The following is a 27,198-nucleotide window of genomic DNA, read 5'->3' on the forward strand; positions in this document are numbered from 1 at the left end:
GGCACTTGGGTTCTCCAGTGACTGGCTATTATGAAAAAACTGTAACGGACATTCTTGTGTAAGAAATGTCTTTCTGAAGACATTTTCATTTCTATTTGGTACATACATAGGAACATAATTGATGAATTATAGGTGTATAGTATATGCTTAGTTTTATAAGAAATTGTTAGCCCTTTTCCCAAAGTGGATGTACCATTTACATTCTTACTGGGAATATAGAGAGTTACTTCCCATTCTTATGAATATTTGGTGCTGTCAATCTTTTTAATTTTCAGCATTCTGGATGATGTGAAACTCTTGTGGTTTACTTTGCACTTCCATAGCGACTACCAGTGTTGAACACTCATGTGTTCATGTGCTTATTGGTTATTTGTTTTTTTTTTGTTTTTTTTTTAAATTTTTTTTTTTATTATACTTTAAGTTCTAGGGTACATGTGCATAACGTGCAGGTTTGTTACATATGTATACTTGTGCCATGTTGGTGTGCTGCACCCATCAACTCATCAGCACCCATCAATTCATCATTTATATCAGGTATAACTCCCAATGCAATCCCTCCCCCACCCCATGATAGGCCCCGATGTGTGATGTTCCCCTTCCCAAGTCCAAGTGATGTCATTGTTCAGTTCCCACCTATGAGTGAGAACATGCGGTGTTTGGTTTTCTGTTCTTGTGATAGTTTGCTAAGAGTGATGGTTTCCAGCTGCATCCATGTCCCTACAAAGGACTCAAACTCATCCTTTTTTATGGCTGCATAGTATTCCATGGTGTATATGTGCCACATTTTCTTAATCCAGTCTGTCACAGATGGACATTTGGGTTGATTCCAAGTCTTTGCTATTGTGAATAGTGCCGCAATAAACATACGTGTGCATGTATCTTTATAGCAGTATGATTTATAATCCTTTGGGTATATACCCAGTAGTGGGATGGCTGGGTCATATGGTACATCTAGTTCTAGATCCTTGAGGAATTGCCATACTGTTTTCCATAATGGTTGAACTAGTTTACAATCCCACCAACAGTGTAAAAGTGTTCCTATTTCTCCACATCTTCTCCAACACCTGTTGTTTCCTGACTTTTTAATGATTGCCATTCTAACTGGTGTGAGATGGTATCTCATTGTGGTTTTGATTTGCATTTCTCTGATGGCCAGTGGTGATGAGCATTTTTTCATGTGTCTGTTGGCTGTATGAATGTCTTCTTTTGAGAAATGTCTGTTCATATCCTTTGCCCACTTTTTGATGGGTACCATAAAATCCCTAGAAGAAAACCTAGGTAATACCATTCAGGACATGGGCATGGGCAAGGACTTCATGTCTAAAACACCAAAAGCAACGGCAGCAAAAGCAAAAATTGACAAATGGGATCTAATTAAACTAAGGAGCTTCTGCATAGCAAAAGAAACTACCATCAGAGTGAACAGGCAACCTACAGAATGGGAGAAAATTTTTGCAATCTACTCATCTGACAAAGGGCTAATATCCAGAACCTACAAAGAGCTTATTGGTTATTTGTATATCTCCTTTTGTGAAGTGCCTGTTTAAATCTTTTGTTAATCTGGTTCTATTCAACACTGGTCTCAGTTGATTCTTTTTTATTTTAGATTAGGACACATTTTTCTGTTTTTTGTTTGTTTGTTTGTTTGTTTTTAAACATGGAGTTATCTGGGATTGTATTTGGACACTGTGGATATAATGTTGTGAAGACTGTAGAATCTGTTATTTAATCATGTTGATGTTTTTGTTTTAACAGGTAATTAAGTTGATTTTACTCAAATGAGAAATTCTGTCTTGAATCTTATTTCAATTCTTTGTGGTGGCTGGGCTTATTAAGTCTTCCCCATGCATGCAGGGCTTGGGGCAACCAGAATTTGGCCAGAGTGTATATTGCCCAATTCGTGGTTTTTTCTCTCTAGCTTTCTCTTTTTTCAGGTTTCCCTGCCATTTTAAAGTGGTTATACTTGCCTCTGCAATTTCCTATCAGAGTTTTATCCTACGCAGCATTGACTGCCCTTGGGCTAAAAGCCATAAAAGTGAACAACTCTGCAGGGCGAGATGTCAGAGCCCTGGCAGTGGAAAGTGGTTGGTTCACAGGTGGTAAGAAGAATTTACTGACAACAGTATAGGTTTGAAAAGGAAAGTGTTATTAGAAGGAGAGAGCTCTGCAGAAGAGTGCGGCAGGGCGCTTCAGCAAGAGAGGACTGAGTGCACCGCAGTGGATTTTTCTTTAGAGGTATGTGTGTACCTTAAAGCGAGAGTTTAAGGATGATTTAAACCTTATTAGTCCTGTAGGTCATGGTAAATGGTTATATTTATAGGCATTTTTGTGCTTTGATGTCAGCAAAGTTTGCACAACGAGTTTCGACATGCATGCGTTCTTGAGATATACAGAAATTCTAGTTATTTATTAATTTGGGGGAAAGAAGCCTGGTACCAGATGCTACTTTAGATAATAGGGAAGTCTGATTACTTCTAAATTCTTCAGATAAGGAGTTTTGCCTCTGGATGGCCTGCTTCATGGCCTGCAGGTGATCTTTGCTCTTCTCCAACTCAACTTATAATTTTCCTTTTTCTGAGTTTCAAATCCTATCCTGAATCTGTCTGCTTTGTTACACTGACAAATGTTTGTTTTATGTACTTTGTCCATATCCATATCCATTATACTGTTATATGCAGTAGAGTTAGGTGCTTACATGGCCATACTGGAAGTGATCATCCTAAATTTCTTTGGAAAACCATTTATGACATGCCAAGAAAAAGTTCATATATCAAAACACTTATGAAGTCTAGTTTAATAAAGATATATAGGTAATATAAAAGAAGCTTACCCTCCTCCCTCTGTCATCTTTTTAATACTGTAAATTTAGATTTTTATGCTTTTTAAACAGCGAGGCACACAAGTGATGAGAAGCAAGATCCTCTTCCCATGACTGAGTTCCACACAACAGCCTCTAGAAATAAGTGATGAGAGACATTAATAAGAGCTAACATTACTTTCTCTTTCAAATTAGGATTTTATGAGGGTACTCATTATTCTTAGCCTCAGTCTTAAAATAATATGATATACATTATTTTAAAAGTATTTTATGCAGTATTTATCATGGATTATTTAAAGTATTTTTATGTATTGTGGGAATTACCTATACTTCCATAAAACCTCTAGTTGAAAGAATCTAGTTTATGGAGAAAATAAAACTAGAGATAATACTATCCAATTCACTCTGAACATGACAACCCAAAATTATTTCAGTTTTTTTTTTTTTTTTTTTTTTTTTGGGTGGGGGGAACGGAGTCTTGCTCTGTCACCCAGGCTGGAGTGCAATGGTACGATCTCGGCTCACTGCAACCTCCACCTCCTGGGTTGAAATGATTCTCCTGTCTCAGCCTCCCGAGTTTCTGGGATTACAGGCATGCGCCACCATGCCCAGCTAATTTTTGTGTTTTTAGTAGAGACAGGGTTTCACCATGTTGACCAAGTTGGTCTCAAACTCCTGACCTCATGATCTTCCCTCCTCGCCCTCCCAAAGTGCTGGGATTACAGGCATGAGCCACAGCACCTGGCCTCAGTTGTCTTTTTTTTTACACGTATATTCTTTCTCAAGTTTTTTCTAAAATTCTCAGTCTGAAAAAAGCTTTTATTCTTGACAATAGTATATGCGTTTTCCCTTATAAAAGTAGCCCTCCTTACTGATACATTTAAAAATTTTCACTTACGTGTCTTCATCTCTAGTACTGTCGATTTGTTTTTTAAGGTGTGAGTATATTTCTCCCAATTAAGCATTATTTATAGTTTTGAGACATTTGAGCTTTTGCCTTTCGCTTCCCATCCCTCCCCTCCCCTTCCCTTCCCCTCCCTTTCCCTCCCCTTCCCCTCCCCTCCCCTCCCCTCCCCTCCCCCTCCCTTCCCCTCCCCTCCCTTCCCCTTCCCCTCCCCTTCCCCTCCCTTTCCCTTCCCTTTCCCCTTCCCTTCCTCCTTCCCTTCCCTTTCCTTTCTTTTTGACGGACTCTGCTCTGTCGCCCAGGCTGGAGTGCAGTGGCACGATCTTGGCTCACTGCAACCTCGGCCTCGTGGGTTCAAGCGATTTTCCTGCCTCAGCCTCCCGAGTAGCTGGGACTACAGGCTCGTGTCAACATGCCCGGCTAATTTTTTGTATTTTTAGTAGAGACGGGGTTTCACCCTGTTAGCCAGGATGGTCTCAATTTCCTGACCTCGTGATCTGCCCGCCTCGGACCTCCCAAAGTGCTGGGATTACAGATATGAGCCACTGCGCCCGTCCCGAAATTTTTGTTATGTCGAGTTTAACCTTTTTAACATTACGTGTAAGAGATATTTGGAATCAAAAATCAAATCTTCTTCTAAGGATGTTATATTTTTAAATGTTTTTAGAGTCTGGCAGTACTATCTTCTACTTTTTCAAGAAGTTACTACAGTAATAGTTGGTATTTCACTGAATTATTTCTATCAGAGGGTATGCCAAATGGAGTTTCCCAGAAAGTAGTATGTTAGTGTAAAATAGGAAGCTTACTGCCTGGACTTCAATCAAGAAGGGACTCTGTACAGCATAGAATTATATTACTATCCTCTCTTCAACCAACAGTACAATAGAAAACATTGACTATGATAGAGTCCGCAAAAAAGATAACAAGCACTTAGATAATTTTGAGACAAATTTAATATGATGTTTTAAAAAGAGGGCCGGGCGCGGTGGCTCAAGCCTGTAATCCCAGCACTTTGGGAGGCCGAGACGGGCGGATCACGAGGTCAGGAGATCGAGACCATCCTGGCTAACACGGTGAAACCCAGTCTCTACTAAAAAAAAAAATACAAAAAGCTAGCCGGGCGACCTGGCGGGCGCCTGTAGTCCCAGCTACTCGGGAGGCTGAGGCAGGAGAATGGCGTAAACCCGGAAGGCGGAGTGTGCAGTGAGCTGAGATCCGGCCACTGCACTCCAGCCCGGGCGACAGAGCGAGACTCCGTCTCAAAAATAAAAAATAAAAAAAAATAAAAAGAGAAGGGAAAAATAAAACAAAAGTACTTCCATAGCAATGGGCAATATGTATGCAGTAATTTGCAGTACACTCTGAAAAAAACCTTCAATTTTTTCAATTAATAAATTGAATATATTAATTAATAAAGCATATATTAAAATTAATAAAGCATATATTAAAATCAATCAATCAATTTATTTTATAATAATCAATTAATAAAGCATATATTAATAAAGCATATATTAATCAATAATCAATCAATACATAAAATCAATTAACACGTTTTCAATTAATAAATCAATTAATAAAGCATATATTGAAATTGCCTTTATATTTTCAAATGCAATGACAAATCACTTTCTCGAGACAAATCAAATTCCTGCAAGATGTAGTGACTGATTTCAGCACAGACAGTATGGAACAAGAAGCTCATGTCAATATATAAGAGAATCAACAGAACCTGGATTGAAAAGTGTATGGAAAGAAGAGAGTACTGGGAATGTGTAGAATATAGTCCTTTAACTACTGGCCTTAGGGTTCCTGCTTATTATTTAGTCAGAAGGAGGCTTACATTTATGTGTGAATATACTCCAAAGTAAATGCACAATATTGCTTTACAGAACACTTTTTCACATCCAGTGCCTATGTATTAGCTATTATTTGCCTCACATTGATCTGCACACTGGGAAAAGACAGCAATAGACAAGGAAAAGTCCCTGCTTACAAGGAACTTTTCATGGAGAAAATAGACAATAAATTCATAAAAAAGATAAATATATACAGCAGTTTAAAGGAGTGAAATGCTGTGGAAAAAAAGAAAAACATATTACAACTTTTATAAGAAGAATACATTAGACATTTATGCAAAAACTTATTTGAAATGACAAAGGGAACCCTTGGAAGATCGAGGGGAGGAGTGTCCCAGGTAGATGGAATAATAAAGGGAAAGGCTTTGGCATATGTGAGAAACAACAAGAAGATAGTGAAGTGAGAGTCAAATGAGAGTCTAATGAATATTGTCAGGTGGTAGGAGATGAAGTTGTAAAAGTAGGTGGGGTTAAGATTACATGGATATGGTATACCACGGTAAGGAATTTAAAACATTTTAAAATATCTCTCTCTCACTTTTTTGAGATGGGATCTCATTATGTTGCCCAGGAAGGTTTCAAACTCCTGGGCTCAAGCAGTCTTCCCACTTCAGCCTCCAAAGTAGCTTGAATTACAGGCATGCACCACCATACCAGGCTTTAAAATTTTTTATCCTGTTGATTAATAGATTACTTATTTTATTTTTGTTTTTGTCAAATTCTCAATTCAATATAATCTAGGAATTATTTCTCTGTATAACTGAATTAAGTGAGCCCTGTCTAATCTATTAGAGTTATGATTCTGGTCCCCAGAGTGGACAAAATCAGATATGCAACACATTTAAGAGAATTCTGCCTCAATTTGGCTTATTACTACTTATGTGTATTTACATGTAACACAGTAATTTACCATAATTCACCAAATGATAATGTTTATTAAACTAAAAAACGTTATGTAGAAAAGCAAAATGCAATTATTTCAAGTACTAATATATTGATTGAAGCACAGAGAAAAATGGTAAAAGTCCATAAATCAATTTGATGAAAAATATAAGAGCAAAAAATTAGAAACATGTAAATACTCCACAGAAGTAATTGGGGAGATGACTGAAATGCCCGAAGTAATGCAGAATAGAGGTTAGGTTATTGTAATTTAGTTATTAAAGAGAAAGGAACTCCTAAAGGCTGGAGAACTTGGAACATCTCAGATTACATACCTTGTTATAATTATTATTGCCTTAAAATGTAAGTGGATGGAGAGGAAGATAGGACAGAGGAATGTATTAGGATTTATTTTGTCATATGTGGTAAAATCTAGGTCAAATTAGTTTTTCATAAAATGCTAATTTGACTCATAAATAAAATCTGCAAGGGGGAATCTGGCTTTAGCTACAGTTGGGTTCAAGAGTTAAAGTGACACCATCAAGCGCACTCTCGATCTTGGCTTTGCTTTCATTCTCATGCTGTCCTCACATATTGGCAATGGTTGCCAGTAGGAATTCTGAGTTAACATTCTACCAGTTTAGACACCATTTCAAAAAAGAGTGTGTCTTTCTGACAAAGGCAGCATTCCTGAGATTGAGTCTGATTAGTATGGCTCGGGTCACATCCTACACTATACCAATCACTATGACTAGAGGAATTAGACATACTCTGTTTTTGTGGGCAAGACCTCTTCCATGTTTATGTTTATTTTCAGAGGATTGGGTCAGCCCCACCATGAACAACATAGACTGAGAGTGGGGAACTGTTGGTTCATCAAAAGAAAAATATGCATATTTCTATTAATGTATATTATGCAGATCTGTCAATTGGATGGCAATATTGTGCAGGGATGCTGCACAACAAAAACAATATATATCCACTTCAAAGTGACTGAGAAAGGAGACAAAGAAGAGAAAAGAAAGGAAGAGAATGAAAACATATGGAGGAAAGGAGAGAGAGGAGCAGAATATAGAGAGAGGACAGAAAATCAGAGGAGAGGAGAGAGACACACACATGGCGGGAAAGAGAAGGGAAGAGAAGAGAAGAGAACAGAAGAGAACAGAAAAAAGAAGAGGAGATCGAGTGAGAGAGAGATTCATCTTAATGAACAGCATCAATATTTTTATAGGGCCAATTTGCAGACCTGCTTACTGCTATAAACCTGGCAGATAAGGCACTATTAAGAAGGTTACATAAGCATGAAAATTCTATGTTGAAAAGAAAGGGAATCTAATATTTGGTTCTGCAAACACACAAGCTCTTGTGACAGTAGGTTTTGCAGTATCTAAATAAAGACAAGCTCTGTTGCTCCATTGAGGATATCGCATGCCCAAGGCTTTTCACATTTTCAATAATGCAGATGTCTGCTCAGGACTTTCTTTACAGCCTCTTTGACCTCTTTATTCCTGAGGCTATAGATCATGGAATTTAACATTGGGGTTACCACTCCATAAGACAGCCCAATAATCTCATCAGAAGTGTTAGTGTTCTTTTACTTGGGTTTCATGTACATAAAAAGGGCTGAACCATAGAGTAAGATGACCACAATGGAGTGCACTGAACAGGTAGAAAAGTCTGTCTTCCCTCAGCAGAATTAATTATCAGGATGGAAGAGGGAATAAACATATAGGGGATGAAAATTAACAGTAGAGGAATCACCAATAAAACAATATTTGACACTGTCATGATAAGCACATTGATGGTGATATCTGCACAAACAAGTTTTAGAAGGGCCAGGATTTCACAGGTAATATGATCAATGACATTATTCCCACAGAAAGGCAATATCATTGTCAGAACTGTTTGCAATAGGGAGGTCAGACAGCCTGTGATCTAGGACTAGGCAGCCATTTGCACATACAGCACTCTCTTCATGATGATGGAGTACCTCAGTGGGTTGCAGATGGCCACATAGCAGTCAAAGGCCATCACAGCCAGGAGGACACACTCAGTGGAGCCCAAGCCAAGGAACACAACCATCAGCAGAGCACAGACAGTGAAGGAGATGGATTTTCTCTCCGACATAAATATAATAAGCATTGGAAGAATGGATAATGATGTGTAACAGATGTCCAAGAATGAGAGGTTTCCAAGAAAGAAATACATGGGGGTATGGAGGCGAGAATCCAGGATCCTGATGATAATGAGGATGCTGTTTCCCAGGAGGATTATCAGGTACATGATGAGGCAGAGCATGAACAGAAAATGCTGGAGCTCTGGATATAGGGAAAGCCCCACCAGAAAGAATTTAGTCACTTGTCTCCTTGTGTTCTAGGTCACCTGCCTGCTGGGTATAGAAAAGGACATGATTCAGGTAAACTGAAATCTTTGATACACCAAACTCTGTAAATCTGTACATCTACATATTTTGAACACAAATTTGCTTCCAATATTGTGTTTGATTCTTAGAATATTCCTAGTAAGCAAAACAGTATGGATATTGTACTAGTTTTATTGATTATGAAACGTAAGACATTGAGAAACCCAGTATATCTTAGGACTACACAGCAGCACAGTCAAAGCTACCAATACTGCCAGAATTCTTCTGGGAAGTGTCAAATAAAGTTTAGGAACATGCTCCTTTCCAATGTAGAAGACATTTTGAACTTAAAGCTGTTTTTTTTTGATGAAACTCACCTCTGTTTAAAATGTTATTTATAGACTGCCAGTGACATCATTTAACCTGGATGTAGCTTTGGTAAGTTGCTTATTTTTCTGAGTCACAGATAGTTCATAGTAAACTTAGAAAAAGCAATGATTATTTCTTAGAGTATAGTTAGAATTAAATTAGCTAAAATATTAGGTGCCTAGAACCTAACGGTTCCAACATGGCGTGTGTGTGTGTGTGTGTGTGTGTGTATGCACATATGTAATATAATTATATTTGCTTTATATGAGATATAATATTAAATGTATTTTATATACATGCATATTATGAATTATAGTATAATATTTAGATCTACCAATCTCAAAAGGAAAAAATAGATTTAGCTTTTTAAAGGTAAAAGGTTTAAAGTTTGAAACCACACTTGACAGACTGTGAACACTTTTGTTCCCAGTGAGACATTTCACTGCTCTTCTTTCAAAAACCTGTTAGGAGACTGAGAATCATTAGAGGACTGTTCTAGAAGCTTCCAGAGATTAAGGAGTCTAGGTCCCAGCATGTACAGCTTTTTTCCAGGGCCTGGGATTCTCTCTTCTTAAGTGTAGTATTACTCCCATTTTACAAAGTAGGAAACAGAGACAAAGAAAAGTTTAAGTAACTTTTTCAAGGTCATACAGATAGTAAATAAATAAAGCCAGAATTCAATATCTAGCCATCTGGCTATAGAATAAACGCTTTTACGCACAATACACTACTCTCTCTCTCACTGGTTACTACATAGATTCCACGCAAGAGAAGACTTTTACAAAAATGTATCTTCTGTTGGGGTACAGTGAGACAGCAAACAGCACTTACTTGTGATTCTGATCATGTGTGATGTGATGGAGAACTCTGAAGGCTGGACCACTTACTTTTTCCTGTAGTCTTTGATTGTGGTCTGCTCAGTTTTCTTTTCTTTTTTTTGTTTCTCTCTCTCTCTTTTTTTTCTTTATTAACCCAGGGATTTATTTATTTATTTCTTTAAAAAAATTTTTTTTTCTGTTTTCTTTTTTATTATACTTTAAGTTCTAGGGTACATGTGCATAACGTGCAGGTTTGTTACATATGTATACTTGTGCCATGTTGGTGTGCTGCACCCATCAACTCGTCAGCACCCATCAATTCATCATTTATATCAGGTATAACTCCCAATGCAATCCCTCCCCCCTCCCCCCTCCCTATGACAGGCCCCAGTGTGTGATGTTCCCCTTCCCAAGTCCAAGTTTCCTCATTGTTCAGTTCCCACCTATGAGTGAGAACATGCGGTGTTTGGTTTTCTGTTCTTGTGATAGTTTGCTAGGAATGATGGTTTCCAGCTGCATCCATGTCCCTACAAAGGACGCAAACTCATCCTTTTTTATGGCTGCATAATATTCCATGGTGTATATGTGCCATATTTTCTTAATCCAGTCTGTCACAGATGGACATTTGGGTTGATTCCAAGTCTTTGCTATTGTGAATAGTGCCACAATAAACATACGTGTGCATGTGTCTTTATAGCAGCATGATTTATAATCCTTTGGGTATATACCCAGTAGTGGGATGGCTGGGTCATATGGTACATCTAGTTCTAGATCCTTGAGGAATCGCCATACTGTTTTCCATAATGGTTGAACTAGTTTACAATCCCAGCAACAGTGTAAAAGTGTTCCTATTTCTCCACATCCTCTCCAGCACCTGTTGTTGCCTGACTTTTTAATGATTGCCATTCTAACTGGTATGAGATGGTATCTCATTGTGGTTTTGATTTGCATTTCTCAAATGCAAAAATGAAAAAATGATGGGCATTTTTTCATGTGTCTGTTGGCTGTGTGAATGTCTTCTTTTGAGAAATGTCTGTTCATATCCTTTGCCCACTTTTTGATGGGGTTGTTTGTTTTTTTCTTGTAAATTTGTTTGAGTTCTTTGTAGCTTCTGGATATTAGCCCTTTGTCAGATGAGTAGATTGCAAAAATGTTCTCCCATTATGTAGGTTGCCTGTTCACTCTGATGGTAGTTTCTTTTGCTGTGCAGCAGCTCTTTAGTTTAATCATATCCCATTTGTCAATTTTGGCTTTTGCTGCCGTTGCTTTTGGTGTTTTAGACATGAAGTCCTTGCCCATGCCTATGTCCTGAATGGTACTACCTAGGTTTTCTTCTAGGGTTTTTATGGTGTTAGGTCTAACATTTAAGTCTCTAATCCATCTTGAATTATTTTTCGTATAAGGAGTAAGGAAAGGATCCAGTTTCAGCTTTCTACTTACGGCTAGCCGATTTTCCCAGCACCATTTATTAAATAGGGAATCCTTTCCCCATTTCTTGTTTCTCTCAGGTTTGTCAAAGATCAGATGGCTGTAGATGTGTGGTATTATTTCTGAGGACTCTGTTCTGTTCCATTGGTCTATGTCTCTGTTTTGGTACCAGTACCATGCTGTTTTGGTTACTGTGGCCTTGTAGTATAGTTTGAAGTCAGGTAGTGTGATGCCTCCAGCTTTGTTCTTTTGACTTAGGATTGTCTTGGCAATGCGGGCTCTTTTTTCGTTCCATATGAACTTTAAAGCCGTTTTTTCCAGTTCTGTGAAGAAACTCATTGGTAGCTTGATGGGGATGGCATTGAATCTATAAATTACCTTGGGCAGTATGGCCATTTTCACGATATTGATTCTTCCTATCCATGAGCATGGTATGTTCTTCCATTTGTTAGTGTCCTCTTTTATTTCACTGAGCAGTGGTTTGTAGTTCTCCTTGAAGAGGTCCTTGACATCCCTTGTAAGTTGGATTCCTAGGTATTTTATTCTCTTTGAAGCAATTGTGAATGGAAGTTCATTCCTGATTTGGCTCTCTGTTTGTCTGTTACTGGTGTATAAGAATGCTTGTGATTTTTGCACATTGATTTTGTATCCTGAGACTTTGCTGAAGTTGCTTATTAGCTTAAGGAGATTTTGGGCATACATAATATTTTAAATTTTCCTTTGAAGGAAACAGTGGTGAGTTTGAAGAATTTTGGTCCAATTTTCACTAATACCCAAGAATGAGTGAGAATCGTTATTGGAAAGGAAATTGGAGAAAGGCTTTCTATTGATTTATGACATAAACTGACTTAATGCCATTGAATGTTCTGACTTTAAGAGATCAACTTCACAAATATATTCACTCAGAAGACACACTAACACAGTCCCAATTCTTGGATTAGGATTCTAGGGCTCACCACTTAGGAAGTGGCTAAAGTGGGCAGTGTAGGTAGGATGATAAGACACCCAACTGTATCACACAGTAAAAAGAGGAGGCAGAGGAGATACCCATGATGGGAAGGGGTAGGGGAATAATAGCAATTACTATTACCTCAGTTTCATTTTTTCCAAAAAGGGGTAAAGTTCTAGTGCCCCTGGCTCTCTGTTTTTTTGTACATCTCTCTCCAAAGGGTCAGTCTGATCTTTAGACTGATGCTCAGCATCGGATATCACCTATAGATGAAAAGCAAACTCTGCTTGAGAAATATGATTTTGAAGTGCTCACACTTCTCACCATGCTTGCCAATAAGAAAGAGTAGTATTTTGCCTGTAAAGCATATGTACTCACTCAGATTCCCTCCTTTTAACCAAAGAAACTCTCAAAACAGACTGTGCCCTCACAAGGAAATTGAATTCACTAAGTATTATATCCTATCTCCTGCTCCAGCTAGATTTTCCTGCTATTTATATAATAACTTATTCTTCACAATATCCAACATCCCTGGTACTAGAGCTCCAGTGCTTGTCCGAATAAATGAGCCCTTCTGAGCCCCAAAGGAGCTAATAACCAGCAGCAGGGCTCTAGTTAGAACAAGCCCTCTTCTCTCCCTCTCGTATGGTTTAGAGAATTGTCCTGGGTTTTTTCATCCATGTTTCTGTTTGGTAACCAATAATACATATTTTTTGCTGGAAGTTTCAGTGAGCTATGGGCTCACTGCTGGGATTGATTCACCTTGCTGTCTTCATGCTCTTGCCATCTTTAGGGCTATGTCACAGTGCAGTGCCCTTGAGTCTCTGTAAGCCTACTGTGCCCCAGTCCATGTACTCCATAGTCCCCTTTGACTGCTGACAGACAGAAGTATTGTGTCTTAGCTGGAGGACATACACTTCATTCTTAGCTCTTTGGCATATTAGCTGTACAAACTATGGGCAAAACACTTTGTGTCTCCACGCATGATGTGTGCTATGTAAATCAGGGCAACAATACCTCTTCATAGAATTGTTGTGAGGATGAACATAACATACCTGAAATTTCTTGGCATAGATCAAGTGCACAATGTATGTTAATTTAATCTGAATCCCTAGGCTAATATTCTTTCATTTTCCATGATAAGAAGTGACTTACTTAAAATGACGTTCATATATATCCATGGTATTTCCTTTACTCAGTAATTCCCTGCCTTTTTCATTGTGTTATCCAGCATTTTAAAATTAAATAACTTATTCATAATTCCCTGTCCCCATTTACCTCTTTTTTTTTTCTGGAAATACTTCAGCTTTGCCTTAATGTTCCCTTTTCAAGCTTCTGTATAGGGTCCTCATCTTCTCCACTCACAATAGACAGCACGACTTATTGGGATTTCAGACTCTTTCAACACAAGGAAAACGTTCTCCCTCTTTTTCATCAGTGTTTTGCTAACTTCTTGTGTCTACATACTGAAGTCACTGTAGCTGCTCCTCCTCAGTTGACTTTTCAGCTCTCTCTCTTTGGGCTGTAGCCATACTCTAGAACCCGTAGTCAAGTATCTTACAATCACAACTCTTAGTAGTGGCATGGGAAAGATAAACAGTAAAGCTTTCAGCCCCAATAGAAGTCTTGCCATAAGTTTATATCCAATAGTAAGTTAATGTGTCACATAAGTACTTTCTTTCCTCTAAGCCCCAATATTTCCAGAGGACCTGCCAGCGACTCTGGTAGCCAATTTAAATACTCCTTGGTTTTCTTCTGAGAGACTATAATCCCAGAAGTGATTTAAAGTTGAATCTTTAAATAATGTGAAACATAGTGACTTCTAGATACATTAGGGCTAATATCTCAAAGATCTGATTATACCTTTTTTCTTCTTCTTCTTTTTCTTTTTCTTTTTTTTTTAGAGAAACACATTTTTTTTTTCCCCATCAATTCGTCATTTATATCAGGTATAACTCCCAATGCAATCCCTCCCCGCTCCCCCCTCCCCATGATAGGTCCTGGTGTGTGATGTTCCCCTTCCCGAGTCCAAGTGATCTCATTGTTCAGTTCCCACCTATCAGTGAGAACATGCAGTGTTTGGTTTTCTGTTCTTGTGATAGTTTGCTAAGAATGATGGTTTCCAGCTGCATCCATGTCCCTACAAAGGACGCAAACTCATCCTTTTTTATGGCTGCATAGTATTCCATGGTGTATATGTGCCACATTTTCTTAATCCAGTCTGTCACTGATGGACATTTGGGTTGATTCCAAGTCTTTGCTATTGTGAATAGTGCCACAATAAACATACGTGTGCATGTGTCTTTATAGCAGCATGATTTATAATCCTTTGGGTATATACCCAGTAGTGGGATGGCTGGGTCATATAGTACATCTAGTTCTAGATCCTTGAGGAATCGCCATACTGTTTTCCATAATGGTTGAACTAGTTTACAATCCCAGCAACAGTGTAAAAGTGTTCCTATTTCTCCACATCCTCTCCAGCACCTGTTGTTTCCTGACTTTTTAATGATTGCCATTCTAACTGGTGTGAGATGGTATCTCATTGTGGTTTTGATTTGCATTTCTCTGATGGCCAGTGATGATGAGCATTTTTTCATGTGTCTGTTGGCTGTGTGAATGTCTTCTTTTGAGAAATGTCTGTTCATATCCTTTCCCCACTTTTTGATGGGGTTGTTTGTTTTTTTCTTGTAAATTTGTTTGAGTTCTTTGTAGATTCTGGATATCAGCCCTTTGTCAGATGAGTAGATTGCAAAAATGTTCTCCCATTCTGTAGGTTGCCTGTTCACTCTGATGGTAGTTGCTTTTGCTGTGCAGAAGCTCTTTAGTTTAATCATATCCCATTTGTCAATTTTGGCTTTTGCTGCCGTTGCTTTTGGTGTTTTAGACATGAAGTCCTTGCCCATGCCTATGTCCTGAATGGTATTCCCTAGGTTTTCTTCTAGGGTTTTTATGGTATCAGGTCTAACATTTAAGTCTCTAATCCATCTTGAATTAATTTTCGTATAAGGAGTAAGGAAAGAATCCAGTTTCAGCTTTCTACTTACGGCTAGCCAATTTTCCCAGCACCATTTATTAAATAGGGAATCCTTTCCCCATTTCTTGTTTCTCTCAGGTTTGTCAAAGATCAGACGGCTGTAGATGTGCGGTATTATTTCTGAGGATTCTGTTCTGTTCCATTGGTCTATATCTCTGTTTTGGTACCAGTACCATGCTGTTTTGGTTACTGTAGCCTTGTAGTATAGTTTGAAGTCAGATAGTGTGATGCCTCCAGCTTTGTTCTTTTGACTTAGGATTGCCTTGCCAATGCAGGCTCTTTTTTGGTTCCATATGAACTTTAAAGCCGTTTTTTCCAATTCTGTGAAGAAACTCATTGGTAGCTTGATGGGGATGGCATTGAATCTATATATAACCTTGGGCAGTATGGCCATTTTCACGATATTGATTCTTCCTATCCATGAGCATGGTATGTTCTTCCATTTGTTAGCGTCCTCTTTTATTTCACTGAGCAGTGGTTTGTAGTTCTCCTTGAAGAGGTCCTTGACATCCCTTGTAAGTTGGATTCCTAGGTATTTTATTCTCTTTGAAGCAATTGTGAATGGAAGTTCATTCCTGATTTGGCTCTCTGTTTGTCTGTTACTGGTGTATAAGAATGCTTGTGATTTTTGCACATTGATTTTGTATCCTGAGACCTTGCTGAAGTTGCTTATCAGCTTAAGGAGATTTTGGGCTGAGACAATGGGGTTTTCTAAATATACAATCGTGTCATCTGCAAACAGGGACAATTTGACTTCTTCTTTTCCTAACTGGATACCCTTGATTTCTTTCTCTTGCCTGATTGCCCTAGCCAGAACTTCCAACACTATGTTGAATAGGAGGGTGAGAGAGGGCATCCCTGTCTTGTGCCAGTTTTCAAAGGGAATTTTTCCAGTTTTTGCCCATTCAGTATGATATTGGCTGTGGGTTTGTCATAAATAGCTCTTATGATTTTGAGGTACGTTCCATCAATACCGAATTTATTGAGCGTTTTTAGCATGAAGGGCTGTTGAATTTTGTCAAAAGCCTTTTCTGCATCTACTGAGATAATCATGTGGTTCTTGTCTTTGGTTCTGTTTATATGCTGGATTACGTTTATTGATTTGCGAATGTTGAACCAGCCTTGCATCCCAGGGATGAAGCCCACTTGATCATGGTGGATAACCTTTTTGATGTGCTGCTGAATCCGGTTTGCCAGTATTTTATTGAGGATTTTTGCATTGATGTTCATCTGGGATATTGGTCTAAAATTTTCTTTTTTTGTTGTGTCTCTGCCAGGCTTTGGTATCAGGATGATGTTGGCCTCATAAAATGGTTAGGGAGGATTCCCTCTTTTTCTATTGATTGGAATAGTTTCAGAAGGAATGGTACCAGCTCCTCCTTGTACCTCTGGTAGAATTCAGCTGTGAATCCATCTGGTCCTGGACCTTTTTTGCTTGGTAGGCTATTAATTATTGCCTCAATTTCAGAGCCTGCTATTGGTCTATTCAGGGATTCAACTTCTTCCTGGTTTAGTCTTGGAAGAGTGTAAGTGTCCAGGAAATTATCCATTTCTTGTAGATTTTCTAGTTGATTTGCGTAGAGGTGTTTATAGCATTCTCTGATGGTAGTTTGTATTTCTGTGGGGTCAGTGGTGATATTCCCTTTATAATTTTTTATTGCGTCTATTTGATTCTTCTCTCTTTTCTTCTTTATTAGTCTTGCTAGCGGTCTGTCAATTTTGTTGATCTTTTCAAAAAACCAACTCCTGGATTCATTGATTTTTTGGAGGATTTTTTGTGTCTCTATCTCCTTCAGTTCTGTTCTGATCTTAGTTATTTCTTGCCTTCTGCTAGCTTTTGAATGTGTTTGCTCTTGCCTCTCTAGTTCTTTTAATTGTGATGTTAGAGTGTCAATTTTAGATCTTTCCAGCTTTCTCTTGTGGGCATTTAGTGCTATAAATTTCCCTCTACACACTGCTTTAAATGTGTCCCAGAGATTCTGTTATGTTGTATCTTTGTTCTCGTTGGTTTCAAAGAACATCTTTATTTCTGCCTTCATTTCGTTATGTACCCAGTAGTCATTCAGGAGCAGGTTGTTCAGTTTCCATGTAGTTGAGCAGTTTTGATTGAGTTTCTTAGTCCTGAGTTCTAGTTTGATTGCACTGTGGTCTGAGAGACAGTTTGTTATAATTTCTGTTCTTTTACATTTGCTGAGGAGTGCTTTACTTCCAATTATGTGGTCAATTTTGGAATAAGTGCGATGTGGTGCTGAGAAGAATGTATATTCTGTTGATTTGGGGTGGAGAGTTCTATAGATGTCTATTAGGTCCGCTTGGTGCAGAGATGAGTTCAATTCCTGGATATCCTTGTGAACTTTCTGTCTCGTTGATCTGTCTAATATTGACAGTGGAGTGTTGAAGTCTCCCATTATTATTGTATGGGAGTCTAAGACTCTTTCTAAGTCTCTAAGGACTTGCTTTATGAATCTGGGTGCTCCTGTATTGGGTGCATATATATTTAGGATAGTTAGCTCTTCCTGTTGAATTGATCCCTTTACCATTATGTAATGGCCTTCTTTGTCTCTTTTGATCTGTGATGGTTTAAAGTCTATTTTATCAGAGACTAGGATTGCAACCCCTGCTTTTTTTGTTCTCCATTTGCTTGGTAGATCTTCCTCCATCCCTTTATTTTGAGCCTATGTATGTCTCTGCATGTGAGATGGGTCTCCTGAATACAGGAGACTGATGGGTCTTGACTCTTGATCCAGTTTGCCAGTCTGTGTCTTTTAATTGGAGCATTTAGTCCATTAACATTTAAGGTTAATATTGTTATGTGTGAAGTTGATCCTGCCATTATGATATTAACTGGTTATTTTGCTCGTCAGTTGATGCAGTTTCTTCCTAGCCTCGATGGTCTTTACATTTTGGCATGTTTTTGCAATGACTGATACCGGTTGTTCCTTTCCATGTTTAGGGCTTCCTTCAGGGTCTCTTGTAAGGCAGGCCTGGTGGTGACAAAATCTCTAAGCATTTGCTTATCTGTAAAGGATTTTATTTCTCCTTCACTTATGCAACTTAGTTTGGCTGGATATGAAATTCTGGGTTGAAAATTCTTTTCCTTAAGAATGTTGATGTGCGGTATTATTTCTGAGGACTCTGTTCTGTTCCATTGGTCTATATCTCTGTTTTGGTACCAGTACCATGCTGTTTTGGTTACTGTAGCCTTGTAGTATAGTTTGAAGTCAGGTAGCATGACGCCTCCAGCTTTGTCCTTTTGACTTAGGATTGTCTTGGCAATGCGGGCTCTTTTTTGGTTCCATATGAACTTTAAAGCAGTTTTTTCCAATTCTGTGAAGAAACTGATTGGTAGCTTGATGGGGATGGCATTGAATCTATAAATAACCTTGGGCAGTATGGCCATTTTCACGATATTGAGTCTTCCTATCCATGAACATGGTATGTTCTTCCATTTGTTTGTGTCCTCTTTGATTTCAGTGAGCAGTGGTTTGTAGTTCTCCTTGAAGAGGTCCTTTACATCCCTTGTAAGCTGGATTCCTAGGTATTTTATTCTCTTTGAAGCAATTGCGAATGGAAGTTCATTCCTGATTTGGCTCTCTGCTTGTCTGTTACTGGTGTATAAGAATGCTTGTGATTTTTGAAAATTAATTTTGTATCCTGAGACTTTGCTGAAGTTGCTTATCAGCTTAAGGAGATTTTGGGCTGAGACGATGGGGTTTTCTAAATATACAATCGTGTCATCTGCAAACAGGGACAATTTGACTTCTTCTTTTCCTAACTGGATACCCTTGATTTCTTTCTCTTGCCTGATTGCCCTAGCCAGAACTTCCAACACTATGTTGAATAGGAGTGGTGAGAGAGGGCATCCCTGTCTTGTGCCAGTTTTCAAAGGGAATTTTTCCAGTTTTTGCCCATTCAGTATGATATTAGCTGTGGGTTTGTCATAAATAGCTCTTATTATTTTGAGATACTTTCCATCAATACCGAATTTATTGAGCGTTTTTAGCATGAAGGGCTGTTGAATTTTGTCAAAAGCCTTTTCTGCATCTATTGAGACAATCATGTGGTTCTTGTCTTTGGTTCTGTTTATATGCTGGATTACGTTTATTGGTTTGCGAATGTTGAACCAGCCTTGCATCCCAGGGATGAAGCCCACTTGATCATGGTGGATAACCTTTTTGATGTGCTGCTGAATCCGGTTTGCCAGTATTTTATTGAGGATTTTTGCATCGATGTTCATCAGGGATATTGGTCTAAAATTCTCTTTTTTTGTTGTGTCTCTGCCAGGCTTTGGTATCAGGATGATGTTGGCCTCATAAAATGAGTTAGGGAGGATTCCCTCTTTTTCTATTGATTGGAATAGTTTCAGAAGGAATGGTACCAGCTCCTCCTTGTACCTCTGGTAGAATTCCGCACATCTACAGCCATCTGATCTTTGACAAACCTGAGAGAAACAAGAAATGGGGAAAGGATTCCCTATTTAATAAATGGTGCTGGGAAAATCGGCTAGCCATAAGTAGAACGCTGAAACTGGATCCTTTCCTTACCCCTTATACGAAGATTAATTCAAGATGGATTAGAGACTTAAATGTTAGACCTAATACCATAAAAACCCTAGAAGAAAATCTAGGTAGTACCATTCAGGACATAGGCACGGGCAAGGACTTCATGTCTAAAACACCAAAAGCAACGGCAGCAAAAGCAAAAATTGACAAATGGGATCTAATTCAACTATAGAGCTTTTGCACAGCAAAAGTAACTACCATCAGAGCGAACAGGCAACCTACACAATGGGAGAAAATTTTTGCAACCTACTCATCTGACAAAGGGCTAATATCCAGAATCTACAAAGAACTCAAACAAATATACGAGAAAAAAACAAACAACCCCATCAAAAAGTGGGCAAAGGATATGAACAGACATTTCTCAAAAGAAGATATTCATACAGCCAACAGACACATGAAAAAATGCTCATCATCACTCGCCATCAGAGAAATGCAAATCAAAACCACAATGAGATACCATCTCACACCAGTTAGAATGGCAATCATTAAGAAGTCGGGAAACAACAGGTGTTGGAGAGGATGTGGAGAAATAGGAACATTTTTACACTGTTGGTGGGATTGTAAACTAGTTCAACCATTATGGAAAACAGTATGGCAATTCCTCAAGGGTCTAGAACTAGATGTACCATATGACCCAGCCATCTGACTACTGCGTATATACCCAAAGGATTATAAATTATTATACTACAAAGACACATGCACACGTATGTTTATTGCGGCACTATTCACAATAGCAAAGACTTGGAATCAACCCAAATGTCCATCTGTGACAGACTGGATTAAGAAAATGTGGCACATATACACCATGGAATACTATGCAGCCATAAAAAAGGATGAGTTTGCGTCCTTTGTAGGGACATGGATGCAGCTGGAAACCATCATTCTTAGCAAACTATCACAAGAACAGAAAACCAAACACCGCATGTTCTCACTCATAGGTGGGAACTGAGCAATGAGATCTCTTGGACTCGGGAAGGGGAACATCACGCACTGGGACCTATTATGGGGTGGGGGAGGAGGGAGGGATTGCATTGGGGAGTTATACATGATATAAATGATGAATTGATGGGTGCTGACGAGTTGATGGGTGCAGCACACCAACATGGCATAAGTATACATATGTAACAAACCTGCACGTTATGCATATGTATCCTAGAACTTAAAGTATAATAAATAAATAAATAAATAAATAAATTAATTAATTAAAAAAAAAAAAAAAAAAAAAAGAACGTTGAATATTGGCCCCCACTCTCTTCTGGCTTGTAGAGTTTCTGCCGAGAGGTCTGCTGTTAGTCTGATGAGCTTCCCTTTGTGGGTAACCCGACCTTTCTCTCTGGCTGCCCTTAAGATTTTTTCCTTCATTTCAACTTTGGTGAATTTGGCAATTATGTGTCTTGGAGTTGCTCTTCTCGAGGAGTATCTTTGTGGTGTTCTCTGTATTTCCTGAATTTGAATGTTGGCCTGCTCTACTAGGTTGGGGAAGTTCTCCTGGATGATATCCTGAAGAGTGTTTTCCAACTTGGTTCCATTTTCCCCTTCACTTTCAGGCACCCCAATCAGACGTAGATTTGGTCTTTTTACATAATCCCATACTTCTTGCAGGCTTTGTTCATTTCTTTTTCTTCTTTTTTCTTTTGGTTTCTCTTCTCGCTTCATTTCATTCATTTGATCCTCAATCGCTGATACTCTTTCTTCCAGTTGATCGAGTCGGTTACTGAAGCTTGTGGATTTGTCACTTATTTCTCGTGTCATGGTTTTCATCTCTGTCATTTCATTTATGACCTTCTCTGCATTAATTATTCTAGCTATCAATTCTTCCACTCTTTTTTCAAGATTTTTAGTTTCTTTGCGCTGGGTACACAATTCCTCCTTTAGCTCTGAGAAGTTTGATGGACTGAAGCCTTCTTCTCTCATTTCATCAAAGTCATTCTCTGACCAGCTTTGATCCGTTGCTGGCAATGAGCTGCGCTCCTTTGCAGAGGGAGATGCGCTCTTATTTTTTGAATTTCCAGCTTTTCTGCCCTGCTTCTTCCCCGTCTTCGTGGTTTTATCTGCCTCTGGTCTTTGATGATGGTGACGTATGGATGGGGTTTTGGTATAGGTGTTCTTCCTGTTTGACAGTTTTCCTTCTAATAGTCAGGACCTTCAGCTGTAGGTCTGTTGGAGATTCCTTGAGGTCCACTCCAGACCCTGTTTGCCTGGGTATCAGCAGTAGAGGTTGCAGAAGATAGAATATTGCTGAACAGCGAGTGTACCTGTCTGATTCTTACTTTGGAAGCTTCCTCTCAGGGGTGTACTCCACCCTGTGAGGTGTGGGGTGTCAGACTGCCCCTAGTGGGGGATGTCTCCCAGTTAGGCTACTCAGGGGTCAGGGACCCACTTGAGGAGGCCGTCTGTCCGTTCTCAGATCTCAACCTCCGTGTTGGGAGATACACTGCTCTCTTCAAAGCTGTTAGACAGAGTCGTTCACGTCTGCACAGGCCTCTGCTGCTTCCCCTTTTGTTGTTTAGTTTTGCCCTGTCCCCAGAGGTGGAGTCTACAGAGACAGGCAGGTTTCCTTGAGCTGCTGTGAGCTCCACCCAGTTCGAGCTTCCCAGTGCCTTTGTTTACCTACTTAAGCCTCAGCAATGGCAGGCGCCCCTCCCCCAGCCTTGCTGCTGCCGTTTTGGTTAGATGGCAGACTGCTGTGCTAGCAATGAGGGAGGCTCCGTGGTCCTGGGACCCTCCTGGCCAGGTGGGGGTATAATCTCCTGGTGTGCCCGTTTGCTTAAAGTGCAGTATTGGGGTGGGAATTACCTGTTTTTCCAGGTGTTGTGTTTCTCAGTTCCCCTGGCTAGGAAAAGGGATTCCCTTCCCCCTTGTGCTTCCCAGGTGAGGCAATGCCTCGCCCTGCTTCAGCTCTCGCTGGTCGGGCTGCAGCAGCTGACCAGCACCAATTGTCCGGCACTCCCCAGTGAGATGACCCCAGTACCTCAGTTGAAAATGCAGAAATCACTGGTCTTCTGTGTCACTCGCGCTGGGAGTTGGAGACTGAAGCTCTTCCTATTCGGCCATCTTGCTCTGCCCAGTTCTTCTTTTTCTTTTTTTTTTCTTTTTCTTTTTCGAGAAGGAGTCTTGCACTGTCGCCCAGGCTGGAGTGTGGTGGTGCGGTCTCCACTCATTGCAACCTCTGCCTCCTGGGTTCAAGCGATTCTCCTGCCTCAGCCTCCCAAGTAGCTGGAATTGTGCCTGCCAACATGCCTGGCTAAGTTTTTGTATTTTAGTAGAGACAGAGTTTCACTATGTTGGTCAGGCTGGTCTTGAACTCTTGACCTTGTGATCCGCCTGCCTCGGCCTCCCAAAATGCTAGGATTACAGGCATGAGCCACTGCGCCCGCCATACCTAACTTATTAAACAGTAATTTTCTTTCTTCTTTGAATTGCGACTTCCCTGATTATACAAATAATACATACTTAGAATAGAAAATTTGAGAAATTCCAAAAAATCTAATGGAGGAAAGAAAATCACTCATAATTACAGGTGTAAATATTAATATATTTCTGTGCATATACTGTGTTCACATGCTTGAGAGCACACTGTATTTCTTGATTTATTACCTGATTTTTATTATGCATAATACACTATATATATATTTTCATATTACTTTTTAAGACATTTTAAACAAATTCTAATATTTTAAAATGGAAAACAGGAAAAAAGGAAACCCTACATATAAACAAGTGGAAATGAAATAGTTTTCTGCTGGATTCTCAGCAACCTTTCGCTTTTCTTTACCTTTTTGAGGTTAATAATACTGGATGACTAGGCTCACAGATTCTTTTCACTTTCTCTACCCTGAGAGTTAAGGCCCATTTCCACTGTCAGAAGTTCTCATAATGCCCTTTTATAAAATGAAAAATGAGTGTGATGTACGCTTTTTCTTAGTGAGGCAAAGCCTTACACATAGGGTGTAATAACCAAACCTGTGAACTCACAGCATCAAGGGACGACACAGTCCTGCCATGGTTTTCCAAGAGGCTTCTCCAACTCCACTCATTCTCTGTCAACTTTCTAGTTCCAGATACTGCTGTGATACTTCCAGGTCTTCGTGTTTTAAACTTAACCACACTTACATTTTTGTAAGCACCTCTACAATTGTGTAGACCTGAATGAGAAGAACATTCACAATTCATTTAATATTTGGAGAACACACATATATAAGGCCCTCTGCTAAATTTTGATGCCAAATAAACTTGATGTCCATGCAGTGTTGTAGGAATATACAAAGATGAAAAGACTCTACCTCTTGAGGCAGACACTGGCAATATTTCAGAAAAGCATGTTGGAGTAAAAATATTTCTCAGGTTCTTCTTGGAAAGTGGAATTTGACTCAATATTGATATTTTCTTTTAGCAGACTGTAATTCAGCAGGACTCCATTTTCAAACTTGTCTTCCATGAGCTGGGCAGCAATGGAAATCTTTGTTCAGGTCTTTTAGGCTTAACATCACTTAATGTATAGTTTAGAGAACAGTTGGTATTTGGGTAGAGTTTACACAAAAATTTGAGGCTCTCATTGGTCTGTCTGCCTCTGTTCTGTGGTTTTATCTTCCAAATTTTCAACTTCCATGGCCTCCATGAACTCTGTCCTGTTCCTTCAGGCCAGTAAGACTGATGTTTTTTTTTTTTTTTTTTTTTTTTTTTGACGGAATCTCGCTCTGTCGCCCAGGCTGGAGTGCAGTGGTGCCATCTCGGCTCACTGGAACCTCTGCCTCCCGGGTTTACGCCATTCTCCTGTCTCAGCCTCCCGAGTAGCTGGGACTACAGGCGCCCGCGACCTCGCCTGGCTAGTTTTTTGTATTTTTTAGTAGAGACGGGTTTTCACCGTGTTAGCCAGGATGGTCTCGATCTCCTGACCTCGTGATCTGCCCGTCTCGGCCTCCCAAAGTGCTGGGATTACAGGCTTGAGCCACCATGCCCGGCCAAGACTGATGTTTTCTACCTGGATTTTAGTTACCCTGTAAAATGATGCTGACTGGGTCCTTCTTTTATCTTAAAACCAGCAAAAGGAAATCATCTATGCTCCCATTCAATTTCTGGATGCTTTTGGCCACTTCAGGAAAGTGTATGTATGTGTGTAAGTATATATTTATGTATTTGTTGTGGTAAGAGCATGTAACATGATAATATGAGATGTATTCTCTTAACACATTTTCAAGCATGCAATACAGCATCGTTAACTATGAGCACTGTGTTGTACAACAGATATCTAGAAGATATTAATCTTTTCTAATCGAAACTTTTATATTTGTTGAATAGCAACTCTTCATTTCCATCTACCCTCCACCCAGCCCCTGGAAACCATCATTCTATTTTCTGCTTCTGTGAATTTGGTTATTTTAGATACTTGATATAAGTGTAAACCTACAGTATTTGTCTTGCAGTGACTAGTTTATTTTACTTAGCATAGTGTTATCAAGGTTCATCCATGTTATTGCATATGGCAGGATTTCCTTTTTTTTTTTTTTTTGAGATGGAGTCTCACTCTTGTTGTGCAGGCTGGAGTGCAATGGCATGATCTTGGCTTACTGCAACCTTTGCCTCCCAGGTTCAAGTGAATCTCCCGCCTCAGCCTCCAGAGTGGCTGGGGTTACAGGCACCCACCACCACATCTGGCTAATTTTTGTGTTGTTAGTAGAGACGGGGTTTCACCATGTTGGCCAGGTGGATTTCCTTCTTTTTAAAGGCTGAATAATTTTCCATTATATATGTAAAATGGAATATATATATACCTTTATATATGGAATATATCTTTTTATATATATATACATATATATGGGTATATCATATGTACACATGTTTTCTTTATCCAGACATCTATTGCTGGACATTTAGGTTGTTTCCATATTTAGACTATTGTCTAATTGTGAACAATGCTGAATGACATTGGCATGCAAATATCTTTTGAAGATCCTGATTTCAGGAAGTTTCTTTTTCCCTGTGAAGTTAAAAAAAAAAAAAAAAAATTTGACCTATATTATTACCTATAATAGTCTAGGTGTTTATTGGGGATACAAAATTAACAAGATACTATTTTTGTTTTAGGGATATCATCAGTCTAGTGAAGAAATGAATGTATCTTTATATAAATGTCACCCTTCAAGAGTATATAGGCTGGGTGTGGTGGCTCATACCTGTAATCCCAGCACTTTGGAAGGCGGAGGCAGGCGGATCATGAGGTCAGGAGTTTGAGACCAACATGGTGAAGCACCATCTCTACTAAACATACAAAGAATTAGCTGGGCGTGGTCCACATGCCTGTAATTCCAGCTACTTGGGAGGCTGAGGCAGAATTGCCTGAACCCAGGAGGCAGAGGTTGCAGTGAGCGGAGATGGTGCCACTGCCCTCCAGACTGGGGGACAGAACGAGACTCCGCCTCAAAAAAAAAAAAAGAGTATATATTCAGTTATATCAATGAAAGCTTTATGAGTGCAAGGACTTAAAAAACATTCTATTGAGGTACAATTGACATAACAAAAAGTTACACATATTTAATGTATGCAATTTAATGAGTTTGAAGATAAGCATACACCCAGGAAACCATTACCACGATCTATGCCATAAACAATCCATTACCTCCAAAAGTTTTCTGTTGCACTCTTTATCTACTATTATTCTTATTGCTCTTTGTGAAAAGAACAGTTCCCTGAGGTGAGCAGCCACTGAAATAATCACCTCCAACAAGAAATTTAAAATATATTTTTCCTAGAGTGTACAGTTGTTATCTGCAGGGGAGTTGGTCCACATGCTATTATTAGAAGATTCCATTATATATTTTATGTATTTTTCCACAACTGTGTTATAAGTGAAGTAAGCCAAAAAGCTTTATCTGTTTGTACTGTTCTTATCTGAATATGAAATAAAAATAAATGGATCAGGCTTGCTAGCGGTCTATCAATTTTGTTGATCTTTTCAAAAAACCAACTCCTGGATTCATTGATTTTTTGGAGGGTTTTTGTGTCTCTATCTCCTTCAGTTCTACTCTGATCTTAGTTATTTCTTGCCTTCTGCTAGCTTTTGAATGTGTTTGCTCTTTCCTCTCTAGTTCTTTTAATTGTGATGTTAGAGTGTCAATTTTAGATCTTTCCAGCTTTCTCTTGTGGGCATTTAGTGCTATAAATTTCCCTCTACACATTGCTTTAAATGTGTCCCAGAGATTCTGGTATGTTGTAT

The 27,198-nt window shown here is 39.1% G+C and overlaps 1 pseudogene; it reads right to left on the minus strand.

Moving 5' to 3' along the window:
- Positions 1–7,910: 7,910 nt before the first annotated feature.
- Positions 7,911–8,921, minus strand: LOC115893900 (annotated as a pseudogene).
- Positions 8,922–27,198: the final 18,277 nt, after the last annotated feature.

Source organism: Rhinopithecus roxellana, chromosome 16 (genome assembly GCF_007565055.1).
Source record: "Rhinopithecus roxellana isolate Shanxi Qingling chromosome 16, ASM756505v1, whole genome shotgun sequence".
Taxonomy (NCBI): domain Eukaryota; kingdom Metazoa; phylum Chordata; class Mammalia; order Primates; family Cercopithecidae; genus Rhinopithecus; species Rhinopithecus roxellana.